General features: G+C 35.0%; 1 pseudogene; it reads left to right on the top strand.

Annotated features, from left to right (window-relative positions):
* Positions 1-8,707: 8,707 nt before the first annotated feature.
* Positions 8,708-9,654, top strand: LOC123330382 (annotated as a pseudogene).
* Positions 9,655-11,347: the final 1,693 nt, after the last annotated feature.

Raw genomic sequence — 11,347 nt, 5'->3', positions numbered from 1 at the left:
TTGGGAAACCTATATGCAGGTCAGGAAGCAACAGTTAGAACTGGACATGGAACGACAGACTGGTTCCAAATAGGAAAAGGAGTACGTCAAGGCTGTATATTGTCACCCTGCTTATTAACTTCTATGCAGAGTACATCATGAGAAACGCTGGGCTGGAGGAAGCACAAGCTGGAATCAAGATTGTCGGGAGAAATATCAATAAGCTCAGATATGCAGATGACACCACCCTTATGGCAGAAAGTGAAGAGAAACTAAAAAGCCTGTTGCTGAAAGTGAAAGTGGAGAATGAAAAAGTTGGCTTAAACCTCAACATTCAGGAAACGTTGAGCCATGAAAAAATGCAGCCATGAAATTAAAAGACACTTACTCCTTGGAAGGAAAGTTACGACCAATCTAGATAGCATATTGAAAAGCAGAGACATTACTTTGCCAACACAGGTCTGTCTACTCAAGGCTATGGTTTTTCCAGTGGTCATGTATGGATGTGAGAGTTGGACTGTGAAGAAAGCTGAGCACCGAAGAATTGATGCTTTTGAACTGTGGTGTTGGAGAATACTCTTGAGAGTCCCTTGGACTGCAAGGAGATTCAACCAGTCCATTCTGAAGGCGATCAGCCCTGGGATTTCTTTGGAGGGAATGATGCTGAAGCTTAAAACTCCAGTACTTTGGCCACCTCATGCGAAGAGTTGACTCATTGGAAAAGACTCTGATGCTGGGAGGGATTAGGGGCAGGAGGAGAAGGGGATGACAGAGGATGAGATGGCTTGATGGCATCACTGACTCGATGGATGTGAGTCTGAGTGAACTCTGGGAGTTGGTGATGGACAGGGAGGCCTAGTGTGCTGTGATTCATGGGGTTGCAAAGAGTCGGACACAACTCAGTGACTGAACTGACTGACTGAAAGAATAAATATCTGTATAACATAAAAATGTCCAAGATTTACACTTGACTAAAACTTCTATAGATTAAAAAGAAATGACCCACAACTTCCTATTCGTTTATTTAAAATATACTATTTGTAATTATACATTTGATTATTGTTTTGTTTATTTCATTGTCTGTCTCTTTCCTTAGTCTCCAGCCTCACTGAGGACAAATGCTGTTTTTTCACCACTAAATACATTCTCTAGGCCTTCCTTGGTGGCTCTATGGTAAAGAACCCACCTGCCAATGCAGGAAATGTGAGTTTGATGGAGAAGGAAATGCAAACCCACTCCAATATTCTTGCTGGAAAATTCCACGGACAGAGAAGTTGGACAGGCTACATTCTGTGGATTTGCAAAAGAGTGTGACATAACTTAGCGACTAAACAAATGCATTCTCCATAGTAAATTCTGTCCAAGTCAGACCTTTTAGAATTAGGAGATAGTAAATATTTTCATATGAATAAATTTATGAGACCATTTTGTTTTTGCTATAGTTCTTTTAAAATATATTTTCTGCAATATCCATATGGACAATTCAATCAGAAAAAAGCATTTTTTTTTTTTTTTACAAAGGAGTTTGTCTTACAAAGATAAATTGGGAAATTGTCTACGCATCTGCAAGAGATCCCATGGGGGCATGTGAGCTTCCCGGAAAAAAAAAAAAAAAAGAAAAAAAGAAAGAAAGCATGGGGTAAAGCATAGGAGTCTTTTCCAGGCATCAGCCAGAAATTATAATGCCCTAACAAGCTTTTTTTTTTCTCTCCCCAGGAAAAATTAAGTCTTAAATCCTGAGTATACTCTCTGAACTTTTAATTCTAGCTGTAGGGTTCTCAGTATTTCCCATGGCAGGTCACTCCACTCTCCCTCAGCTAACTGATTCTGTCCTGTCCTGACAAATAAGCATTATATACTCCATGTACATAGTCATTATATACTCCATTTCCTCATAGTCTCCACGTCCCATGTCTGATCTCAGTGCTTTGGATGTTGATGCAATAGGGAAATATAATTAAGAACTTTGATATATTTATTTATTAGGTAGAAATTGAGAAATTGAAACTATGATTTACATCTTTGACAAAGTATACTGATGGGAAAATTCTATATCTTCAGAGATATTGAGACCTTTTCTGTATTACACATTTTGTCAGAATTCTCCTTAAATGCCAATTTAACATCAAGCAGAATATATCATCTATATATGTCACTTTTCTATAGAGACAAAGGTAAAATATCAGAGAGACACATATTTATATTTTAGAAAAGGAAAAACTGCATGCTAAAAAAAAATCTCAAAATTAGTTCAATTTACCAAACATATTTGTAACAGTGGAACTCACAAGTTCTCTTGTAAGATTTTATGCAATTAGAGATGGATTACTGCATGGAAATTATAATTTTTAAAATTCTGGCTTTATCTTAGGTGTGAAGCCTGATCTTATAAGAAATCTGTCTGATGAGTTAAGCAGCTGGTAAGTTAAATCCAGTTCCTAATTATAATAGTGATTTTCCTTAAAATGAATATTTGAATCATTCTGATTGTATTTATGATCTAAGCCTTCTACTAACCTTTGAAGAATTCCAGAAACTTTAAAATGCTACTTTTACTATTTGGGAAAACCTGGCTTCAACTATTATGAATTGTGATTTGCACATGAGCTCTTAAAATTATCAGTGCCATGTCTTTCAGCAGCTATCAAAATATTACTAGATTTACTTGTCTTTTAATATTTCAAAAATTTAATCATATTATTAGCCCTTTGGATTCCATTATGGAAAAAAGTTTAATATGAAGGAGAATGCACTGGCCCAGAAGATAAGTGGACAGTATTGCAGTGAAGAAACTGAAGATATATTAAAAAAAATTAAAATCAAAACACCAGTATGCTTCTAAGATTATGCAGAAGCAAAAATGTATGATGAAATTTTCAAACAAGCTACTTGAATGGATAATATTTAAGTGGTAGGTTTCTTTTTCCTAAGTTTAGTTGAGATGAAGAACAATTATCAAAGGGGAATATAAACATATGTCTAATTTGGATAATGTTAATTAATTCAAAAGAAAGAAAATAAAAGTATTAACTGGCTGAAATAAACAGTACATTTATCTTCAGAAATGTAGAAAATCAGCTCAACTCAGACCAGACCAAAGAGAAAGATATGGCTTAATGATAGGATGTTTCCCCAAAGTGAGCAACCCTAGCCTTCAGGTAAGAAAGAGCAGATTGTTTATGGCAGGGAAACTCTGATATGTCTTACCCATATTTATCCCATGTTACAATATTGCATGTTTTAAATAAGCTATTCAAAATGTATAGTAAGAATAATACAATATACCCATTGATATGACAAATATAATGTCAATGACAATGAATATTTACTAAATGTTTTATCTTAATATATACCAGTTTCTGTCCTAAGCTGTTATATAAGTGAACTCATCAAGCAGATCTCAGAGTTAATTACAGTATTATTCATTTTATAGATGAAGAAGCTGAGGTTATATATTTTATCTGTGACTATGCTCCAAGTGAATTTTGGAGCCAGTATCTCATTCTATGTAGGTCCAGACCTCATAACCTTAATTACTAGAATCTACTATCACTCGAATAGTGTGAAGACCTCCTAAATTTATAACTCTATGGAGGTTCCAAGAGGAAGGAGGGGAAACTAACATGTTTTTGAGCATCAAGTTCTGCATATGTAAGCTTATTTACATTCCACAGTAATCCTGTAAATTAGGAACCTCATGCTTATTTTAAGGAAGAAGGAAAAAGTATTTAAGGAGGTGAAGACTCTTGCATTTGAGTATCAGAGCTGTGTGCTGAACACGACTCTATCTCTGAAGTTTCTGATATTAATATTAATAATATTTCCTATCTTGTTCAGGGAAGGATAGTATAAGATACAATTCCTGAGATGGTGTACTTACATTTTCTCTGGGGCCTTGATCTTATAGTTAGTAATCATGTGTGTGTTATTTGCTCAGTTGTATCTGACTCTTTGTGACCCCATGGACTGTAGCCTACCAGGCTCCTCTGTCCATGGAATTCCCCAGGCAAAAATATTTATTGAAGTGTGTAGCCATTCCCTTCTCCAGGAGATCTTCCCAACCCACGGATTGAACTCTGGTCTCCTTCATGGCAAGCAGATTTTTACCATCAGAGCCAGCGGGGAAGCCCTTAGTAATTGCTGAGGATGGCCAATAATTATTAAATATATAGTACTTTCCAGATATTGCTTTAAGAAATTTCATATTTAGAAACTAATTATTCAAATATCATGATATAAAGAGATATTACCTTTACCTTGATTTTACAGAGAAGTAAACTGAGGCACAATTAAAGGCTTTGACATAGTCAATAAAGCAGAAATAGATGTTTTTCTGGAACTCTTTTGGTTTTTTGATGATCCAGTGGATGTTGGCAATTTGATCTCTGGTTCCTCTGCATTTTCTAAAACCAGCTTGAACATCTGGAAGTTCATGGTTCACGTATTGCTGAAGCCTGGCTTGGAGAATTTTAAGCATTACTTTACTAGCGTGTGAGATGAGTGCAATTGTGCAGTAGTTTGAGCATTCTTTGGCATTACCTTTTTTTGGGATTGGAATGAAAACTGACCTTTTCCAGTTCTGTGGCCACTGCTGAGTTTTCCAAATTTGCTAGCATATTGAGTGCAGCACCTTCATAGCATCATCTTTCAGGATTTGAAATAGCTCAACTGGAATTCCATCACCTCCACTAGCTTTGTTCGTAGTGATGCTCTCCAAGGCCCACTTGACTTCACATTCCAGGACGTCTGGCTCTAGGTGAGTGATCACACCATCGTGATTATCTTCGTCATGAAGATCTTTTTTGTACAGTTCTTCTGTGTATTCCTGCCACCTCTTCTTGATATCTTCTGCTTCTGTTAGGTCTATACCATTTCTGCCCTTTATCGAGCCCATCTTTGCATTAAATGTTCCCTTGGTATCTCTAATTTTCTTGAAGCAATCTCTAGTTTTTTCCCATTCTGTTGTTTTCCTCTATTTCTTTGCATTGATCACTGATGAAGCCTTTCTTATCTCTTCTTGCTATTCTTTGGTATTCTGCACTCAGGTGCTTATATTTTTCCTTTCTCCTTTGCTTTTCGCTTCTCTTCTTTTCACAACTATTTGTAAGGCCTCCTCAGACAGCCATTTTGCTTGTTTGCATTTCTTTTCCATGGGGATGGTCTTGATCCCTGTCTCCTGTACAATGTCACAAACCTCCGTCCATAGTTCATCAGGCACTCTATCTATCAGATCTAGTCCCTTAAATCTATTTCTCACTTCCACTGTATAAGGGATTTGATTTAGGTCATATCTGAATGGTCTTGTGGTTTTCCCTACTTTCTTCAATTTAAGTCTGAATGTGGCAATAAGGAAAAAGCAAACCTAGACAGCATAAGAGATTTCACTTTATCAGTATAGGTCCATATAGTCAAAGCTATGGTTTTTCCAGTAGTCATGTAGTCTCACAGATGTGAGAGTTGGACCACAGAGAAGGCTGAGTACCAAAGAATGGAGGCTTTCAAACTGTGATGTTGCAGAAGACTTTTGAAAGTCTGGACAGCAAGGAGAACAAACAAGTCAATTCTAAAGGAAATCAACCCTGAATATTCATTGGAAGGACTGATGCTGAAGCTGAAGTTTCAAAATTTTGTTCACCTGATTTGAAGAGACGACTCACTGGAAAAGATGCTGATGCTGGGAAAGATTCATGGGGGTAACAGAGAATGATATGGTTGGATGGCATCATTGACTCAATGGACATGTATTTGAGCAAACTCCAGGAGACAATGAAGGACAGGGAAGCCTGGCGTGCTACAGTCCATGAGATCACAAAGATTCAGACACGCTTAGGACAAGAAGAAGCCTTGATACTGGAAAAAAGTCTGATGTATTTACAAGCACTGTGGAGAACAGTAAAGAAAATACTGTATCAGGTGAAGCAAAAGTAGCTGTGGCATTTTTTAAAATTTAAATTTGGAAAAATGATAGTAATTATACATAAAATTGAGAAACGTTGCCAAAATGACTAATAACAATAATATAGAAGTGAATGGCACTTGCTTTATAGGGCTCAGGCTTCAGTAATTTTTGTAATAGAATATTTTATAATTTGATTAATTATAATGTCCCTGCTTTGTTAACTTCTAGGTTACAACAATTTATTTAAGAAATAATGACAATTTCATAAATAACTATCCCAAGAAAATATTTTTTTTAAATATCATGCATATCATTAGTATTTCTATAATCAGGAATATAAGTAAAAGTTACTTTCTTAAGTAGTTTTAGTTTAAGTTGTAGATACTTTCATTTTCAATTAATTTTCCAGTATGCTTCTATAGTTTAGGGTTAAGCATATTTTTAGTCCAAGAATTTAAGATCATTTTGATAATTTTCTCATACGATCCTGGAAGAAAGCATATTCTAACTGAAAAAAAAAAATGAGTAGAAACATTCCATTAATTCATAGGCAGGATAGTTTGAAAATCTGTCTCTCTCATGTTAACTAGATGCTATCCTAACAAAATGGGAAAATAATTAGAACAGTTAATTAGTTTCCTTTTTTTCCCTTAAATGTCTTTCCTTGACAGCCTCCAACTTAATATCAGAGACTTCATAATCTTGCTACTTAAATTATAACTTACATTTCTAACACCTCCTCATTATTTCCAATTTCCTTTGTTAATATTAGAGTTACTGATTTTATATATACAAGATCCTCATTTTTATATTTATGTGATTTAAAGAGAACATTTCATATGATAAACTACAAGGACTAAAATTGCTGCTAAGACAAATTCATTATTTATAACAACAAATTTCTCCTTTTTAATATGAGCATTTCTAGTATAAATATAAATATTTCATGGTAGTGCAGGTAGAATTAGCAGGTATATACTGTGCAATGGACACCCATTATTTTCTCTTTCACTTTGTTTTTCTTCATATAATTGTGTATAGATTGAGTATCTCATATAGCATAATAAAAAATAAACAAAAGTGTGATGAAATATTAATAGCTAAAAATGAAGCCATTGCAATTCATATCAATTGATTTTTATTACAGGTCTTTCACAGACATAAAAGATAAATAATGATAATAATACCTGGAAGAAGATAATAACTTCCTGGAAGAAGTTTTAAACATTTCATATGAATCGAACCATTAATCCAAATAAGTGTCCAGTGATCATTTTATTATCTCTTTTTTTTTTTTTGTAAAAAAGGAAGCCAAATACTTAACAATTTGGGTAAATACTGATAAACACTAAAGACTGTTTTTAGGTTTATTTTAATTTTCTTTCACTCTCTGGATATTGCTAATTTGGTTGTCAGATACAAACTAGTCTTATGATTCTAGGGACATGTTATTTTTGTTTGTTTGTTTTTGTTATTTCTTTCATAACCAAGTTGTTTCACACAAAAAGTCATGAATAAGCTGAATGTTTCCCAACAGCTTCAAAGTTTTCTCTTAACAACTGTACCAATTCTTAGCTAAACTAATTGTATTTGCTCTCTGTGTAACTGTTCTCAGTCTTCCTGATTGAGTTTGCTCTACCTTGACATTCAGAATCCTCTAATACTAAGGTATTCTATACTGTAACATTTTGCTTTTTTAATTACTCACTAAATACATATTATGCAGAGTAGCAAAGGAGGCAGAAGAGTGATGAATCTCTCTATCATTACATTCCCTTATTTTATATGTACCTCTTTTTCTCTTTAATATTTTTTTCTCTTCTGTCTTAAGTATAAGTTTTTTTCTTCTTTTCTTTAATATAACCTCTATGTGACACTAAAAAGCCTCTTGATGAAAGTGAAAGAGGAGAGTGAAAAAGTTGGCTTAAAGGTCAACATTCAGAAAACGAAGATCATGGCATCCGGTCCCATCACTTCATGGCAAATAGATGGGGAAACAGTGTCAGACTTTATATTTTGGGGCTCCAAAATCACTACAGATGGTGACTGCAGCCATGAAATTAAAAGACACTCACTCCTTGGAAGGAAAGTTATGACCAACCTAGATAGCATATTGAAAAGCAGAGACATCACTTTGCCAACAAAGGTCCGTCTAGTCAAGGCTATGGTTTTTCCTGTGGTCATGTATGGATGTGAGAGTTGGACTGTGAAGAAAGCTGAGTACTGAAGAATTGATGTTTTTGAACTGTGGTGTTGGAGAAGACTCTTGAGAGTCCCTTGGACTGCAAGGAGATTCAACCAGTCCATTCTGAAGGAGATCAGCCCTGGAATTTCTTTGGAAGGAATGATGCTAAAGCTGAAACTCCAGTACTTTGGCCACCTCATGTGAAGAGTTGACTCATTGGAAAAGACTCTGATGCTGGGAGGGATTGGGGGCAAGAGGAGAAGGAGACGACAGAGGATGAGATGGCTGGATGGCATCACTGACTCGATGGACGTGAGTCTGAGTGAACTCCAGGAGTTGGTGATGGACAGGGAGGCCTGGTGTGCTGTGATTCATGGGGTTGCAAAGAGTCGGACACGACTGAGCGACTGATCTGATCTGATCTGATCTGATGCAAATGTGATATCATTATTATTATTATTGATTTATACTAAAATAGATAAATTTTCAGGGAGTCAGTTTGCCTCATATAGTCCTAGCATTATCTCTTTTCTTAATTACTGAAATACGGAAAGGACCAGCAACTAAAATACTAAGATAGTAGGATGATGTTATCCTCCACTTCCATCTCCTCTTTCATAACCAGGGATTCCCAGATGTGAGTGATGGCTGCAGAGAACTGAACTGTATTTCCAGAGTTCGTACTGTTAGGACTTTCTGGCAGATGGGATGTGCAGCAGGCGCTCTTCATTCTCTTCCTGCTGGTTTTCAGCATAGCTGTGCTTGCCAATGTAGGGATGGTCCTGCTGATCAAGGTGGACCCTAGACTCCACACATCCATGTCTTATTTCCTGAGCAATGTGTGCTCCTGTGATGTTCGCTGCTCCTCCACTGTCTATCCCAGTATGCTGGCTGATTTCTCATCTGAGCTAAAGAAGATTTCATTTAATTTGTGTGCTGTTCAGATGTATTGTTTTGGGACCTTTGCAGATGCGGAATGTCTCCTGTTGACTATCATGGCTTATGATCACTATGTAGCCATTTGTAATCCACTTCTTTATGCAGTTGTCATGTCCAGGAGATTCTGTACCCAGCTTGTAGTTTTTATGTACTTAGAACCTTTGATCTATCCAGGAGTTTTTTACCTGTTGCACAATTCAGTTGTCATTCTGCAATTCCAATGTCATCAATCATTTTTTTCTGTAACTTCCCACCCTTATTAGTCCTGTTTTCCTCAGATACAACCATCAATGAGATTGTGATGTTCCCTTATAGCAGCTGTGTTCTGGGTTGCAGTATCATCATTGTCTTCATCTCCTACAGCTACATCATAACAACCATCCTTAGAATGAACTCAGCCAAGGGGAGATGCAAAGCCTTCTCTACACGTGCCTCCCAGTTAACCACTGTGGCTATATTTCATGGCACGCTCCTGCTCATGTATCTCAGACCCAGCTCCAGTTACTCTATGGACACAGACAAAATGGCCTCTGTCTTCCACAATGTTTTCATCCCAGTGTTAAATCCACTGATCTACAGTTTAAGAAACAAGGATGTGAAAACTTCACTGAAAAGAGTAATTGTCACTAAATTACATTTTTACCCAAAATGATTTATTTAAAGATTTTGATAGCTAATGTTCAGGTACTTTGACTGAGTCTGGTAATCTCACCAATACAACTTCTAGATATTTTCCATCGCTTATCTTTATGCCTAAAATGAATGTGGGGGTCAGAAATTATTTGTCTTCATTGTCTCTCTAAACTAAGGAAGAATAGTAATGGATTCACTTTGCTATTTTTTAGAAAAGATATATTATATCTCTTCTTTGTTCATGTGTATGCTTCAGAGAGATATCATGGGCAGAGCAATCCTTCTTCCCACACCAACTCAACTTGTGGTCCAAATATTCCAATAATTTTTTAAAAACAATGGGATTAATAAACTTTCTCCCTCAAAAGTGAGAGTTAGTGGGTTAAAAGGTTTGTTTTTGCATTTCTTGTGTAATAGTAACATATGTTCCATCATGACACTTAGTAGTACTTAAGTAATAAAAATATATAAAGAAAGAAAGAAAAGAAAAACCTCCTACCTTAACTCAAAGTTTCATTGATGCAAAAATGAGTTTTGCCAATTTTTGAAATTAAAAAAAATCTATTTTAATAGTTTATTCCAGAATATCTATTTTAGACAAAAATTCACTTATGCTTCTATCTTTTGGCATAGATTAAATATATATCAGAGGCAGGGGTCATTGGATGTAGAGAATTTCTCAATCTTCTATTCTTCATCATTCTGCCCTGATTACATTAGTGGGAACAACTTTATAGTAATTACATGAATGGGAGTTGGGGGCAATGTACCAGGACCTTCTCTAAAGCTCACTAGAAAAGAAGACTCCATCTCTTTTCATGTGCTCATAGCATTATTCCTCTTAAAATTAGGGAAAAAACCTGGTTAATATAGTTGCAGTTGTAAAGGAATGGTTATTAAAAAATTTGTGTTCAATGGGGAAAAAAGTAGTATTTGCATTAGTACTCCATTTGTAAGTCCTTATATTCTCTCTCTGTATTCATGAAATAAACAGGAACTGTATTCTTAACAATTTATATAGTGGTGATTGCCAAGTAGATGGATACTAAGCAATCCTCACTTTGTAACACTAAATTAAGTACTTCAGGTTGTTCTCACAGTAATAAATTAGCAGTTAATCCATTTATGAAACACATAACATTATATCAGGTTGTCATGACCACTCATTTTATTTTACATCATCAAAAATGAACATGGAATCACTCTTTTCTGATTCCAAGAGGATGGGATAATGAATTATACAAGGTTTTCAATTTAATTTCTTTTCTAATTCTATATATCTCATTAGGCATAAAAAGTGCTGAATATTATGTACTTTAATATATCATAAGAATAAAGCAACACATTAAAACATAATTGTCAGCAGGTTATTTGCTTTCAATTACTGATTGAATTGAGTTTTAACACAAAAGTATATATTACTCTAAAATATTTTATTTTATATTCCAGATAATATATTTGCTGTTCATAGAATATTTCACATATCAGGAAATTAATTACAGTCCAACTCCTTCCACATTCAATTTACTTTAATAAAAACATACTAAACATATTCATGTCTATAAAAATTAAACCTTTCTGTGTTGCATAAAATTAGATTCAATGACTATATTTCACATATATGTTTAAGATAAAGAGACATCCCTTAATCTCTTTACCATTGTTTTTTTTAAACTCTTTTCTTTAAAGACTGCTTTAATAGGATTTTCTGG

The sequence above is a fragment of the Bubalus bubalis genome, chromosome 18 (assembly GCF_019923935.1).
Source record: "Bubalus bubalis isolate 160015118507 breed Murrah chromosome 18, NDDB_SH_1, whole genome shotgun sequence".
NCBI lineage: Eukaryota > Metazoa > Chordata > Mammalia > Artiodactyla > Bovidae > Bubalus > Bubalus bubalis.
The sequence above is the reverse complement of the archived record's forward strand: the minus strand, read 5'-3'. Positions and strand labels throughout refer to the sequence as shown.